This window comes from Oncorhynchus keta, chromosome 8, assembly GCF_023373465.1.
Source record: "Oncorhynchus keta strain PuntledgeMale-10-30-2019 chromosome 8, Oket_V2, whole genome shotgun sequence".
Taxonomy (NCBI): domain Eukaryota; kingdom Metazoa; phylum Chordata; class Actinopteri; order Salmoniformes; family Salmonidae; genus Oncorhynchus; species Oncorhynchus keta.
The window spans coordinates 24,808,008-24,824,872 of NC_068428.1; the positions used below are offsets into that span (position 1 = coordinate 24,808,008).

Genomic DNA, 16,865 nt, shown 5'->3' on the forward strand with positions numbered 1-16,865 from the left:
ACTGCTACAACATCTAGCTGATTTCATAGGCTGGCAGAACTACCAGCAGACTGCTACCAGGACGCATTACAACATCTAGCTGATTTCATAGGCTGGCAGAGCTACCAGCAGACTGCTACCAGGCACGCATTACAACATCTAGCTGATTTCATAGGGCTGGCAGAACTACCAGCAGACTGCTACCAGGACGCATTACAACATCTAGCTGATTTCATAGGCTGGCAGAACTACCAGCAGTCTGCTACCAGGACGCATTACAACATCTAGCTGATTTCATAGGGCTGGCAGAGCTACCAGCAGTCTGCTACCAGGACGCATTACAACATCTAGCTGATTTCATAGGCTGGCAGAGCTTCCAACAGACTGGTGCATTACAACGATTCATCTATTTTGTTTCTATTCTTCTGTCACATTAATCTCTAGCAACATCAATAAATTGAACTGGTTGTCGCTGTATACGGTACTGATTTCAAATCATGATGGCATGCTAAATTACCCGCAGAACAGTTGTGTGTATTCATTTTGTTGGTTAGCACTACACAAGCGTAGTATTGATGAATTGGGCCAGTGTCATTCTTATCCGGAGACAAATTTCCAGTCATTCAGATGGTATCTTCTCATCTCTAACTACATACACATAGTTAGCAGATGTTAATGCAAGTGTAGCAAAATGCATGTGTTTCTAGTTCTGACCATGCAGTAATATCTAACAAGTAATCTAACAATTTCATAACTACCTTTTACACACAAGTGTAAAGGAATGAATAAGAATATGTACATATAAATATATAGATGAGCGATAGCCGGACGGTATAGAGTACAGTCTATATAGTGGGGAGAACAAGTATTTGATACACTGCCGATTTGGCAGATTTTCCTACTTACAAAGCATGTAAGTAATTTTTATCATAGATACACTTCAACTGTGAGAGATGGAATCTATAACAAAAATCCAGGAAATCACATTGTATGATTTTTAAGTAATTAATTAGCATTTTATTGCATGACATAAGTATTTGATCACCTACCAACCAGTAAGAATTCCGGCTCTCACAGACCTGTTAGTTTTTATTTAATAAGCCCTCCTGTTCTCCACTCATTACCTGTATTAACTGCACCTGTTTGAACTTGTTACCTGTATAAAAGACACCTGTCCACACACTCAATCAAACAGACTCCAACCTCTCCACAATGGCCAATACCAGAGAGCTGTGTAAGGACATCAGGGTTAAATTATTGACCTGCACAAGGCTGGGATGGGCTACAGGACAATAGGCAAGCAGCTTGGTGAGAAGGCAACAACTGTTGGTGCAATTATTAGAAAATGGAAGAAGTTCAAGATGACTGTCAATCACCCTCGGTGTCACGGTTTTCATGTGGTGAAGGAGAGTCGGACCAAACTGCAGCGTGTATATTGCGATTCATGTTTAATCACACAACGTAACACGAATCCAAAACACAAACTCTACAAAACAATAAACGTAGTGAAAACCGAAACAGCCTTAACTGGTGCAAACTAACACAGACTAAGGACATCAAGACACTCAGGACAATCACCCACGACAAACTCAATGAATATGGCTGCCTAAATATGGTTCCCAATCAGAGACAACGATAAGCACCTGCCTCTGATTGAGAACCACTCCAGAAAGCCATAGACTTTGCTAGATAACCCCACTAGCTACAATCCCAAATACATACACACCAAATCCCCAAGACAAAACACACCACAATACAAAAACTCCATGCCACACCCTGGCCTGACCCAATACATGAAGAAAAACACAAAATACTTAGACCAGGGCGTGACACTCGGTCTGGGGCTCCATGCAAGATCTCACCTCGTGGGGCATCAATGATCATGAGGAAGGTGAGGGATCAGCCCAGAACTACACAGCAGGATTTGGTCAAAGAACTGAAGAGAGCTGGGACCACAGTCTCAAAGAAAACCATTAGTAACACACTATGCCATCATTGATTCAAATCCTGCAGCACACCCAAGGTCCCCCTGCTCAAGCCAGCGCATGTCCAGGCCCGTCTGAAGTTTGCCAATGACCATATGGATGATCCAGAGGAGGAATGGGAGAAGGTCATGTGGTCTGATGAGATAAAAAATAGAGCTTTTTGGTCGAAACTCCACTCGCCGTGTTTGGAGGAAGAAGAAGGATTACAACCCCAAGAACACCATCCCAACCATGAAGCATGGAGGTGGAAACATCATTCTTTGGGGATGCTTTTCTGCAAAGGGGACAGGATGACTGCACCGTATTGAGGGGAGGATGGATGGGGCCATGTATCGAAAGATCTTGGCCAACAACCTCCTTCCCTCAGTAAGAGCATTGAAGATGGGTCGTGGCTCCGGGTCTTCCAGCATGACAACGACCCGAAACACACAGCCAGGGCAACTAAGGAGTGGCTCCGTAAGAAGCATCTCAAGGTCCTGGAGTGGCCTAGCCAGTCTCCAGACCTGAACCCAATAGAAAATCTTTGAAGGGAGCTGAAAATCTGTATTGCCCAGCGACAGCCCCGAAACCTGAAGGATCTTGAGAAGGTCTGTATGGAGGAGTGGGCCAAAATCCCTGCTGCAGTGTGTGCAAACCTGGTCAAGAACTACAGGAAATGTATGATCTCTGTAAAAACAAAGGTTTCTGTACCAAATATTACGTTCTGCAGTGGCTCGGGTGGTTGTTGTCCTTGATGATCTTTTTGGCCTTCCTATGACATCGGGTGTTGGTGTAGGTGTCCTGGAGGGCAGGTAGTTTGCCCCCGGTGATGCATTGTGCAGACCTCACTACCCTCTGGAGAGCCTTACGGTTGTGGGCGGAGCAGTTGCCGTACCAGGTGGTGATACAGCCCAACAGCGGAGCAGTTGCCGTACCAGGCAAGTTTGTACCTGTTTTTGGTGACAAGCCAAATTTATTCAGCCTCCTGAGGTTGAAGAGGCGCTGTTGCACCTTCTTCACCACTCTGTCTGTGTAGGTGGAACATTTCAGTTTGTCCGGGATGTGTATGCCAAGGAACCCAAAACATTCCACCTTCTCAACTACTGTCCCGTTGATGTGGAGAGGGGGGTGCTCCACGATCATCTCCTTTGTTTTGTTGACGTTGAGTGTGAGGTTCATTTCATGACACCACACTCCACACTTGGAGGCATGCATGGCCACGCGGTCAGGAGAGGGCTGAGAACACACCCTTGTGGGGCCCCAGTGTTGAGGATCAGCGGGGTGGAGATGTTGTCCCCTACCCTCACCACCTGGGGGTGAGGACCCAGTTGCACAGGGCGGGGTCAAGACCCAGGGTTGCGAGCTTAATGATGAGTTTGGAGGGTATTATGGTGTGAAATGCTGAGCTGTAGTCGATGAACAACATTCTTACATATGTATTCCTCTTATCCAGATAGGTTAGGGCAGTGTGCAGTGTGATTGCGATTGCGTTGTATGTGGACCTATTGGGGCGGTAAGCAAATTGGAGTGGGTCTAGGGTGTCAGGTAGGGTGGAGGTGATATGGTCCTTGACTAGTCTCTCAAAGCACTTCATGACGACGGAAGTGAGTGCTATAGGGCGAGAGTCATTTAGCTCAGTTACCTTAGGTTTCTTGGGAACAGGAACAATGGTGGCCCTCTTGAAGCATATGAGAACAGCAGACTGGGATAGGGATTGATTGAATATGTCCGTAAACACACCAGCCAGCTGGTCTGCACATGCTCTGAGGACGCGGCTAGGGAGTTCTTCTGGGCCGGCAGCCTTGCAAGGGTTAACACGTTTAAATGTTTTACTCACATTGGCTGCAGTGAAGGAGAGCCCACAGGTTTTGGTAGCGGGTCGTGTCGGTGGCACTATATTGTCTGGTTTTGGCTGGTTTGCTTTCTGTAGTCCGTAACTGATTGACTGTAGACCCTGCCACATACCTCTCGTGTCTGAGCCGTTGAATTGCGACTCTACTTCGTCTCTATACTGACGCTTAGCTTGTTTGATTGTCTTGCGGAAGGAATAGCTCCACTGTTTGGATTCGGTCATGTTTCCGGTCACCTTGCCCCGATTAAAAGCAGTGCTTCGCACTTTCAGTTTTGCGTGAATGCTGCCATCAATCCACGTTTTCTGGTTGGAGAAAGCTTTAATAGTCGCCGTGGTTACAACATCACCGATGCACTTGCTAATAAACTCACTCACCGAATCAGCGTATACATCAATGTTGTTGTTCGACGCTATCCAGAACATATCCCAGTCCACGTGATCGAAGCAATCTTGAAGCGTGGAATCAGATTGGTCGGACCAGTGTTGAACAGACCTGAACACGGACGTTTCCTGTTTTAGTTTCTGTCTATAGGCTTGGAGCAACAAAATGTAGTTGTGGTCAAATTTGCCGAAAGGAGGGCGAGGGAGGGCTTTGTATGCGTTGCGGAAGTTATGCGTTACACCAGAATATGCGAGGGGGCTGTACCGACTCTGATAACGTATCACAAGTGAGCCATGTTTCCATGAAACAGAGAACGTTACAATCTCTGATGTCTGTCTGGAAGGCAACCCTTGCTCGGATTTCGTCTACCTTGTTGTCAAGAGACTGGACATTGGCGAGTAGTATACTCGGGAGCGGTGGGCGATGTGCCCGTCTACGGAGCCTGACCAGAAGACCGCTCCGTCTGCCCTTTCTGCAGCGCCGTTGTTTTGGGTCGCTTGCTGGGATCCGATCCATTGTCCTGGGTGGTGGACCAAACAGAGGATCCGCTTCGGGAAAGTTGTATTCCTGGTCATAATGTTGGTAAGTTGACGTTGCTCTTATATCCAATAGTTCCTCCCGGGTGTATGTAATAAGACTTAGGATATCCTGGGGTAACAATAGCCGCCATGATCACCTATGCATGTGTGATCTGTTGTGTGTCCTGGGGTGTGTGTTTAAGCATGTGTATGTGTATGCATGAATGAGTGATTGGGTTGTGTTGTGTAAGTATATTGGTGTCCGCAAGTGTTCACCTGCTTTGTGATTTTGTTCGTGTGTGTTCAGGGGCGGATTGGCCATCTGGCATTTCGGTAAAAAGGGAAAAATGGGTCGGTGTTTTAGAAATGCCAGGCTCACAGTCCGCCCTTGTGTGTATGTGTGTGCGTGCGAGTGTGTGTGTGATGCATGTCAAGTAGCCTGACACCTCTCCTCAAATCCATGAATATATTAATTATACTGCAGAATAGTGGAGTGGAGACAGGAACCAGCTCTTCCCAGGTGTGTGTGTGTGTTTGTGTATAGTCTGACAGTATGCACTGCTTCTCACTACTGCCCTGCAGCCAGAAAGACACTGAGATACAGAGAGGGAGAGGGAGAGAGAGAGAAAAACACCTAGAGAAAGAGAGGGGGAGGAGGGGGATTGGATTTGGGGAGCAAGTGAAAAAATATCATCTAAAAGATGGACACGGAAAGAGAGAGAGTAAGGGAGAGGGGAAGATTGGATGGGAGGAAAATGAGAGGGAGAGCTGTGTGTAAGGCTGTGTGCATGTGTGAGAGGTGTGTGACGTTTAAGATGAGGTAGGAACATTTTTGGGGGCTTTATTGTCCATTACAGCATATTGGATGATTGTCATTCGTAGTCCATTTACCCAGCTCAATGTAACATCAATAGGTTAAGGAACATGATAATCTAATTTCCCTATAACCATCATGAGGTAACTACAACCTAGCCTATGAATGTAAGTTTACAACAAAGGTGCTCAGGTCAAGAGGAAAATTTAGAGTAATCTAGTTGATTTTGGGTGTAATCATTAGTCCAATAGTTGCAAACGAGAGTTTGTATTAGACAAATTCTGATATTTTTATCCCTGTTTCGTTCTGTTTAAGATTTTTTTTTCTACAGAATCAGCTAAATGAATTCACCCCTGATCACACACAAACACAGTTCACTTTCATAGCAGCCACATACAAACAGCATGATCATTTTCTCTCACCTTTTCCCTTCGCTTGTGGACGTCACTGCACAACACCAGGATGTCTGTGAACAGGCAAAAAAATACTTTCCAAGCAAACCTTCATATCATAACCGCTAACAACTACACACATTGTTGTCACCATATTCAACATAGCTAGAATTAACGCGTTAGTAAACCCGCTTCAATCATGCAGTACAGTGTACAGTCAGGAAGCATTTTAGAAAGGTGGCAATGAATTAATAAAACCAAAAACTTACCTCAACTTAGAAGATTTCCAGTGTTGTATAGCCATAGCCAGCTAGCTAACAAAGCATCCCTCTCTGTTTGAGCCGGGTATTTGAGTCTGCTAAACTAGCTAGCTGCATTCACAAGCTAAGTGAAAATGAAAAAAAAAACAATGAAATCTCTCTCTCACTTCTCCTTCATTTTGAAATAAATAAATTTGTTCAAAACTGTTCAACTATTGTCTTTCTTTCTCTTTTAGTCAACTATTCACCACATGTATGCACTGCTAGCTAGCAGTGCTACTCTTTCAGTACTATATTAATTTTCTGATCCTTTAATTGGGTGGACAACATGTCAGTTCATGCTGCAAGAGCTCTGATAGGTTGGAGGATGTCCTCCAAAGTTGTCATAATTACTGTGTAAGTCTATGGAAGGGGATGAGAACCATGAGCCTCCTAGGTTTTGTATTGAAGTCAATGTACCCAGAGGAGGACAGAAAGAAGCTGTCCTCTGGCCACACTGTGGTGCTACCCTACAGAGTGCTGGACCTTCATTCCAAAACAGTGTGTTTTCATCATTTATTCGGTGACATTAATATATTTGGTATAGTTTTATGTAAAAAGGATAACTTTTTAAATGTTTCACTATTTTTATTTTTATAAAATACACTGAGGAGGATGGTCCTCCCCTTCCTCCGCTGAGGAACCTCCACTGGTGTGTATGTGCATGTATGTGTGTCCAGTTCAACAGAACCGGATGATACTCATGTTTATGAGTTGTGTATCATACGTCATTGGGGCCCCTTGACTAGTCAGGGAACGACAGGGATGAGCAGAGACTATGGAACAGGAACACTTTAGGGGCTCTTGTACCAATCCCTGTAGCCAACAGTGCAGAACCAGGCCCAGACAGATAAAGAGAAGGAGAAGGAGAGTGAGAGAGAGAGAGAGAGAGAGAGAGAGAGAGAGAGAGAGAGAGAGAGAGAGAGAGAGAGAGAGAGAGAGAGAGAGAGAGGAAGGATAGAGGGAGGGGAGGGAGAGTGGAAGAGAGCCATAGGATAGAGGGAGAGGGAGGGGAGGGAGAGAGAGTGGAAGAGAGACAGAGGATAGAGGGAGAGGGAGGGGAGGGAGAGAGAGTGGAAGAGAGACAGAGGATAGAGGGAGAGGGAGGGGAGGGAAGAGAGCCAAGAGAGACAGAGGATAGGATAGAGGGAGAGGGAGGGGAGGGAGAGAGAGTGGAAGAGAGACAGAGGATAGAGGGAGAGGGAGGGGAGGGAGAGAGAGTGGAAGAGAGACAGAGGATAGAGAGAGGGAGGGGAGGGAGAGAGAGTGGAAGAGAGACAGAGGATAGAGGGAGAGGGAGGGGAGGGAGAGAGAGTGGAAGAGAGACAGAGGATAGAGGGAGAGGGAGGGGAGGGAGAGAGAGTGGAAGAGATAGAGAGCAAAAAAGGGAGGAGAGATAGGACATGGATAATGATGGGTGATCCAGGGATGGTGTGATTCGTCATACATACAGCCCATGATTTTCATGTTAAAACTGTAAAATGGCTGCAGTGTGCATTTTTGAAGAGCATTTTTGGATCAGATGTGGGCTTGAATCCTACAAAGTGGTTGACTAACTCCTCTTCATTCACCATTTGATAAGCATTTGATTAGCTAACTCTTCAATAATGCTATTCTACTTCCTCTCCTCTTTCCTCTCCCTCCTTCCCTGGGGGAGTGTGGTTCTGGTCAGAAGTGATGTGTTCAGGTGATATCAGGCCTGGTTTGGGTCCATTTTTATTCATGAAGCACCATTGGGAAGTCTTGAAATGCTACTTTTAAAGTGCTGATTCCAGGTCAAAATGACTAGTTGGAGATAGATGACCATTGGGACCTAGGTAGAGACTGATAGGGTGTTCATAGGCTTTTAACCATTCATTAAACTACATCTAGATGGATGAATGAATGGATGGATTGATGGCTGAAGGACAAGTGGAATGATTGGACGAAGTGATGAAAGGTAGAAGATGAACCATTGATGAAAGGTAGAGAAGGAAGGTAGGAAGAGTAATATGTGTTCGTTCTGGTCCAGTCCTCTCCTCTCGAATCAGTCCGGTAATTAGGTGCCCAATAGAGTTTTAAACACCTCTCCCGTCACCTTGGTCTTAGCTCAGCATTATTTATCTCACTGTAGAAATCAATACACACTGAGGGAGATTCTTAATCTACACAGTTTCTCTGTTGTAAAATGCAAATCAGTTATCACCAGCAATATCCTTCTGTCTTTCTTTTTTTCTCTCTTTGTCTAATACTATTACTTTTACTCCCTCTCTGTGTCTCTATCTCTCTGTCTCTATCTCTCTCTTAGCTCCTACATAAATGTTCTCTCTCTTTTTTTCTCTGTTTTCCAGGATCACATTCGTCCACCTGCCATTCCAGAGTAAATGGCTGTACATCGGCACAGAGAAAGGAAACATCCACATCGTCAACGTGGAGTCGTTCACACTCTCAGGCTACGTCATCATGTGGAACAAAGCCATCGAACTGTGAGTGGAGCTTACACTGGTGGAATGGAGAGCCCTATCAAAGAACATCTTACAGTTGTAGGATCTTAATTTGATCACTCTTTTGTTGCTGAGAATTTTCAGTGCGGGAAATGCAGATGAACTTCATGATTTGCATAAATTCACTGAAAATCCATACTGACACACGGTTATATAAACAGTATTGCACTTTTATTGTAGCCTACTCAAGCAAAATTATGGAATCAATATTCAAATCCTGTTGCTGCAGGATTATTTTGCTGTGACAATATAGGTAAAATTCAGATCCTACATCTGTAGTCTCTCTAGGCTTAATCCACAACTGGTGGCTTTACTAACCGCAGTTGTGAAGGAGAAAGGATGTGAATCACTAGTTCTGAATCTTAGTTACTAGACCTCTTCAACACTAGTATTAAGACACTGCTATTTCACAGGGTGTTTGTGTTGCTGTTGACATACCTCATGTTGTTTCTGCTCTAGAGCTCTTGCATAATTCACTCGTGACCTTTTTAGCATTTTCCTCATCCTGTCTCTTCCTGTCGTCTCATAGTGAGGGATGGAACAGGTGTCTCTTAAGATCAGTGTTGGCCATGTACAGATGTCCTGTGTCAACAGTGCTGAGGGGAAAGGAAGAAGGAAAGTAGAGGAGAGGGGAAGGGGGAGGGTAGAGGAGATGAGACAGGCAAGAAAAAGAGAGAAGAGGAAGAGAGGATAGGAAAGAGACTGGGGTTGATAGAGGAGGGTGGGGGTTTAGGAGAGGTGAAGGGTAGACGAGAGGAAGGAGAGAGGAAGTAGAGAAATAGAAGGAGGTCGGTGGGGGGTAGACAAGTAGGAGAGAGGTAGAGGTGGGTTACAAGGAAGGAAGTAGTGTGAATGGGTGACAGTATGGGTCTCTAAGGAGTTGTGCCTGCCAGTCCTGAAGCTGCCATGGTATTTCCAGACTAAAGGTGTGTGTGTGTGTGTGTGTGTGTGTGTGTGTGTGTGTGTGTGTGTGTGTGTGTGTGTGCGTGCGTGTGCGTGTGTGTGTGTGTGTGTGTGTGTGTGTGTGGCCCATATCCAGTTCTGATGACAACAGTATTTCTGCACACAAAGGCTTTATGATTATACAGGAGCTTCAGATGGCACTTTCTCTCTCCTTCTATCTCTCCCTTCTCTCTCTCTCTACCTCTCTTTTTCTGTCTCATCTTATTGTGGGCTGCGGGTATGCAAGGTAGATACCTCTCCTGCCTTTATCTTCTCCTATTGTCCTCTTTGGAGCTGTCATCAGAGAGGGACTGTGGAGTGGGCGGCTCAGAGACAATGTGCTCTCTATTTTACACCACCTCAGTATTACACTGCATAGAAAGAAATACACCCAAGCAGAGCACAGAACATTACAGAGTGGAACAGAACACTGTCAAGAAGATTACCAGGCTGTACTGCAACACTCAGTACTATAGCAGAACACTGTCGTTCAGTTCGGTTCTATTTTAGTTTAGTAATATGTGGAGAAAAGACCCAAGTACTTGTAGGTAACAGTAAGGTATTGTCATGTCTTTACTATCACTAAATGTGAAGACTGTTATTTTATCAAATCAATTCTCTATGTGTAATTATTATTACGTGATTAAACTAATCATGTAAACTTAATTAACTAGGAGGTTGGGGCACCAAGGAAAATGTTGATTTACAGAGGTATAATTTTTTATGTCTGATTGTTTAGTCATTCTCATGAATGTATTATTATTACCTTGTTAGTCCACTGTATATGTTTCCCCCTAGCTTCAAGAGGTTAAACCAGTTATCACCCTCCCTGTAGTCGTAGAACTACCCGTCCCGGATCCGGTATATTTGTCATCAGCAACGCTGAATAGCATAGCGCAACAGTCAACAAATATTACGAGAAAATATTCATATTCATAAAATCACATGTGAAATATAGCAAAACACAGCTTAGCCTTTTGTTAATCACCCTGTCATCTCAGAATTTGAAATTATGAAATTACAGCAAAAGCAATACAAGCGTTTGTGTAAGGTTATCGATAGCCTAGCATTATGTACACTTAGCATCAGGAAGCTTGGTCACGAAAATCAGAAAAGCAATCAAATGAACCGTTTACCTTTGATGATCTTCGGATGTTTTCACTCACGAGACTCCCAGTTTGACAGCAAATGTTCCTTTTGTTCCATAAAGATATTTTTTATATCCAAATACCTCCATTAGTTTAGTGCGTTATGCCCAGGAATCCACCGGAAATAGTGGTCACGACAACGCAGACAAAAATTCCAAATTATATCCATAATGTCAACAGAAACATGGCAAACATTTTTTATAATCAATCCTCAAGGTGTTTTTCAAATATCTATTCGATAATATATCAACCGGGACAGTTGGCTTTTCACTAGGATCGAGAGGAACAATGGCCGACTCTCTCTTTTGCGCAAAAATCACTCTGAGAGCCCCCACCTGACCACTTACGTAATGTGGTCATTTACATTTACATTTACATTTAAGTCATTTAGCAGACGCTCTTATCCAGAGCGACTTACAAATTCACGCTCATTCTTCAGAATAATGGCCTGAAACTATGTCTAAAGGCTGTAGACACCTCAGGGAAAGGAATCTGGTTGATATCCCTTTCAATGGTCAATAGGGATGCATAGGAACACAGAGCTTTCAAAATAAGAGTCACTTCCTGATTGAATTTTTGTTAGGCTTTCGCCTGCAATATCAGTTCTGTTATACTCACAGACAATATGTTGACAGTTTTGGAAACTTTAGAGTGTTTTCTATCCTAAGCTGTCAATTATATGCATATTCTAGCATCTGGTCCTGAGAAATAGGGCGTTTACTTTGGGACCATTATTCCAAAAAATAAAAATAGTGCCCCCGAGCTTCAAGAGACCAGTCATCACCCTCCCTGTAGTCATCACATAAAGTTACACTGTGTGTTTGACTCACTTCTGTGTACTGAGCCACTTTACCAGGAACTGCTGACCACACACCCTCTATGACACACAGTTCATGTGAACACCAGAGGGTATCCTCTCTCTCCCTCCTGGCCCTTCCCCCTCTTTATTCTTGTATGTTGCCTCTTGCTGCCCCTGCCTGTCTGTATGTGTGGGTGTCTGTGTGTGTGTTTGTATGTTCCCTCCCACCTAGTCTCAGCCTTCACTGTGTCCTAACTGGGCCTAGAGATCAGGCCCTACTGTACCATCCAAACCTCCAGGCCTGTCGGGTGTGATGCTCATGGATAGACTCAGCACTGTAACTTTGCCCGTGGGGAGTAATCTATCACCCAGTCCTCCAGGAGACCCAGAGCAGTAGCAGAGCTGACCCACCAGTCCTCACACTCCACTCCACCACAGGGTTTGGCTGCAGATTGATTGGCTGAAAATTACAGTCTGAAAGAAAGAATGAAAGCCTTGAGATGAATGTCACCCTCTCCGAGGAATGTCACCCTCTCTGATGAAATTCACCCTGTCTGATGAGTCACACTCTCTGATGAACGTCACCCTCCCTGATGAATTTCACCCTCTCTGATGAGTCAACCTGTCTGATGAAAGCCACCTTCTGTGATGAGTCACCCTCTCTGATCAATGTCACCCTACCTGATGAGTCAATCTCTCTGATGAATGTCAGCCTGTCTGATGAGTCATTCTCTCTGATGAATGTCACTCTGTCTGATGAATGTCACCCTGTCTGTTTAAAGTCACCCTGTCTGACGAGTCACCCTCTCTGATGAATGTCACCCTGTCTGATGAAAGTCACCCTCTCTGATGAGTCACCCTCTCTGATGAATGTCACCATCTCTGATAAATGTCACACTGTCTGATGAGTCTCCCTGTTTGATGAATGTGGCCTTCTTTGGTAGGTCACACTCTCTGATATGTTCGCCAAAAGAGAGATCAGGGTCCAGAGTAATGCCGAGGTCCTTCTCAGTTTTATTTGAGACGACTGTACAACCATCAAGATTAACCTGTTGAGTGTAGGGGGCAGTATTTTGATGTTTGGATGAAAAACTTACCCAAATGAAACTGCCTATTTCTCAGGCCCAGAATCTAGAATATGCATAGAATTGTCAGATTAGGATAGAAAAAATATTTGAGTTGTAACAGAACTGATATTGCAGGCAAAAACCTGAGGAAAGTCCAACAAGGAAGTGCCTAAGATAAACAAATCTCCCTGTTCCATTGCATGCCTTCCCTCCATTTAAAGGGATATCAACCAGATTCCTTTCTCTATGGCTTACAGAGGGTGTGAACAGTCATTAGACATGGTTTCAGGCTTTTATTCTGAAAAATGAGCGAGAACGATCACATCGCGTCAATGGATGGGTTTTGCATATGCAACAGCTTGGAGTAAACATTTTCTCTCTCTCTCCTATTGAAAAAGCTACGGTCCGGTTGAAATATGATTGATTATTTATTGTAAAAACAACCTGAGGATTGATTATAAAAAATGTTTCTACGAACTTTACGGATACTATTTGGAATTTTTGTCTGCCCCGTCGTGTTCGCTCGAGCCTGTGGATTACTGAACATAACGCGCCAATCAAATGGAGGTGTTTTGGATTTAAAAATAATCTTTATGGAACAAAAGGAACATTTATTGTGTAACTGGGAGTGCAAACACCCGAAGATCATCCAAGGTAAGCGATTCATTTTATTGCTTTTCTGACTTTTGTGACCAATCTACTTTGCTGCTAGCTGTTTGTAATGTTTTGTCTGCTGAGAGAGATGTCCTAACATAAACGCTTGGATAGTTTTGCTGTAAAGCTTTTTTTTTTATCTGACATGCCAGGTGGATTAACAACAAGCTAAGCTCTGATTTGCTATATTGCACTTGTGATTTCATGAAAATGTAATATTTTTAGTAATTTAATTTGATTTTGGCGCTCTGCAATTCAGCAGATGTTGACGAAAATGATCCCGCTAACGGGATGGGTGCGCCAAGAAGTAATTGTCAGATTCAACAGAAGATTTGTTTGTTTCTTGGGACCTAGAACAAGCATCTCTGTTTTGTCTGCATCTCTGTTTTGGCCTCCACTTCCTTATATCTGAAACACAGGGTTCTAGCGAGGGCAATTTTTGGGCTCTACCATGTTTCATTGAAATGTACAGCTGTGTGTCATCCGCATAGCAGTGAAAGTTAACATTATGTTTTCGAATGACATCCCCAAGAGGTAAAATATATTGTGAAAACAATAGTGGTCCTAAAACAGAACCTTGAGGAACACTGACATTTACAGTTGATTTGTCAGAGGACAAACCATTCACAGAGACAAACTGATATCTTTCCGACAGATAAGATCTAAACCAGGCCAGAACTTGTCCGTGTAGACCAATTTGGGTTTCCAATCTCTCCAGAAGAATGTGGTGATCGACGGTATAAGGTCTAGGATGCAGAGCCTCGGTCTTACGCCATTAAAAGGCCATTTACCACCTTCACAGATGCAGTCTCAGTGCTTTAATGGGGTCTAAAACCAGACTGAAGTATTTCGTATACATTGTTTGTCTTCAGGCAGGCAGTGAGTTGCTGCGCAACAGCTTTTTCAATTTTTTTTGAGAGGAATGGAAGATCCGATATAGGCCGATAGTTTTTTAAAATATTTTATGGGTCAAGGTTTGGCTTTTTCAAGCGAGGATTTATTACTGCCACTTTTAGTGGCACGTTTATTATGTTCAACATAGGAGGGCCAAGCACAGGAAGCAGCTCTTTCAGTAGTTTAGTTGGAATAGGGTATGCAGCTTGATGGTTTAGAGGCCATGATTATTTTCAGCATTGTGTCAAGAGATATAGTACTAAAACACTTGAGTGTCTCCCTTGATCCTAGGCCCTAGGCAGAGTTGTGCAGACTCAGGACAACTGAGCTTTGGAGGAATACACAGATTTAAAGAGGAGTCCGTAATTTGCTTTCTAATGATCATGATCTTTTCCTCAAAGAAGTTTATGAATTTATTACTGCTGAAGTGAAAGCCATCCTCTCTTGGGGAATGCTGCTTTTTAGTTAGCTTTGCGACAGTATCAAAAATACATTGTGGATTGTTCTTATTTTCCTCAATCAAATTGGAAAAATAGGATGATCGAGCAGCAGGGAGGGCTCTTCGATACTGCACGGTACTGTCTTTCCAAGCTAGTCGGAAGACTTTCAGTTTGGTGTGGCGCCATTTCCGTTCCAATTTTCTACAAGCTTGCTTCAGAGCTCGGGTAATTTCTGTATACCAGGGAGCTAGTTTCTTATGTCAAATGTTTTTAGTTTTTAGGGGTGAAACTGCATCTAGGGTATTGCGCAAGGTCAAATTGAGTTCCTCAGTTAGGTGGTTAACTGATTTTTGTCCTCTGACAATCCTTGGATAGGCATAGGGAGTCTGGAAATGCATCAAGGAATCGTTGGGTTGTCTGAGAATTTATAGCACAACTTTTGATGCTCCTTGGTTGGGGTCTGAGCAGATTATTTGTTGTGATTGCAAACGTAATAAAATGGTGGTCCGATAGTCCAGGATTATGAGGAAAAACATTAAGATCCACAACATTTATTCCATGGGACAAAACTAGGTCCAGAGTATGACTGTGGCAGTGAGTAGGTCCAGAGACATGTTGGACAAAGCCCACTGAGTCGATGATGTCTCCGAAAGCCTTTTGGAGTGGGTCTGTGGACTTTTCCATGTGAATATTAAAGTCACATCAAAATTAGAATATTATCTGCTATGACTACAAGGTCTGATAGGAATTCAGGGAACTCGGTGAGGAATGCTGTATCTGGCCCTGGAGGCCTGTAAACAGTAGCTATGAAAAGTGATTGAGTAGGCTGCACAGATTTCATGACTAGAAGCTCAAAAGACGAAATTGAAATTTGTTATCGTAAATGTTAGCAACACCTCCACCTTTGCGGGATGCACGGGAGATATGGTCACTAGTGTAACGAGGAGGTGAGGCCTCATTTAACACAGAGACAATTACTCGATGCCAACACATCTTTCTAGCTGATTTACACGCTGAAGCAATGTTGCGCTTGGTGAACTCTGACAGTTTCATCCTAACATCGTTGTTGCCAACGTGGATAACAATATCTCTATACTCTCTACACTCGCCAGTTTTAGCTTTAGCCAGCACCATCATCAGATTAGCCTTAACGTCGGTAGCCCTGCCCCCTTGTAAACAGTGTATGATCTCTGGATGATTCGTTTTAAGTCTAATACTGCAGGTAATGGAGTCGCCAATGACTAGGGTTTTCAATTTGTCAGAGCTAATGGTGGGAAGCTTCGGCGTCTCAGACCCCGTAACGGGAGCCCCCCAGGGGTGGGTGCTCAGTCCCCTCCTGTACTCCCTGTTCACCCACGACTGCATGGCCAGGCACAACTCCAACCATCATTACGTTTTCAGACACCACACCAGTGGTATGCCTGATCACCGACGACGACGAGCCTATAGTGCGTATGGCCCAGTACATCACTGGTGCTAAGCTGCCTGCCATCCAGGACCTCTAACTAGGCGGTGTCAGAGGAAGGCCCTAAAAATTGTCAAAGACCCCAACCACCCCAGTCATAGATTGTTCACCTCTACTACCGCATGGCAAGCTGTACCGAAGTGCCAAGTCTAGGACAAAAAGGCTTCTCAACAATTTTTACTCCCAAACCATAAGACTCCTGAACAGGTAATCAAATGGCTACCGGACTATTTGCATTGTGTGCTCCCCCCAACGCCTCTTTTACACTGCTGCTACTCTCTGTTTATCATATATGGACAGTCACTTTAACTATACATTTAACTATACATTCATGTACATATGTACATACCTCAATTGGCCCGACCAACCAGTGCTCCCGCACGTTGGCTAACCGGGCTATCTGCGTTGTGTCCCGCAACCCACCACCCGCCAACCCCTATTTACAATACTGCTACTCTCTGTTTAACATATATGCATAGTCACTTTAACCATATCTACATGTACATACTACCTCAATCAGCCTGACTAACCGGTGTCTGTATGTAGCCTCGCTACTTTTATAGTCTTGCTACTGTGTATAGCCTTGCCACTGTTTTTCACTGTCTTTTTACTGTTGTTTTTTTAAATCTTTACTTACCTATTGTTCACCTAATACCTTTTTTTCACTATTGGTTAGAGCCTTCACTATTGGTTAGAGCATTTCACTGTAAGGTCTACTACACCTGTTGTATTCGGCCCACATGACAAATAAACTTAGATTTGAAAGTCACCCT

General features: G+C 43.9%; 1 pseudogene; it reads left to right on the forward strand.

Moving 5' to 3' along the window:
• Nucleotides 1-16,865, forward strand: part of LOC118386619 (syntaxin-binding protein 5-like) — a 146,136-nt pseudogene that overhangs the window by 83,841 nt on the left and 45,430 nt on the right.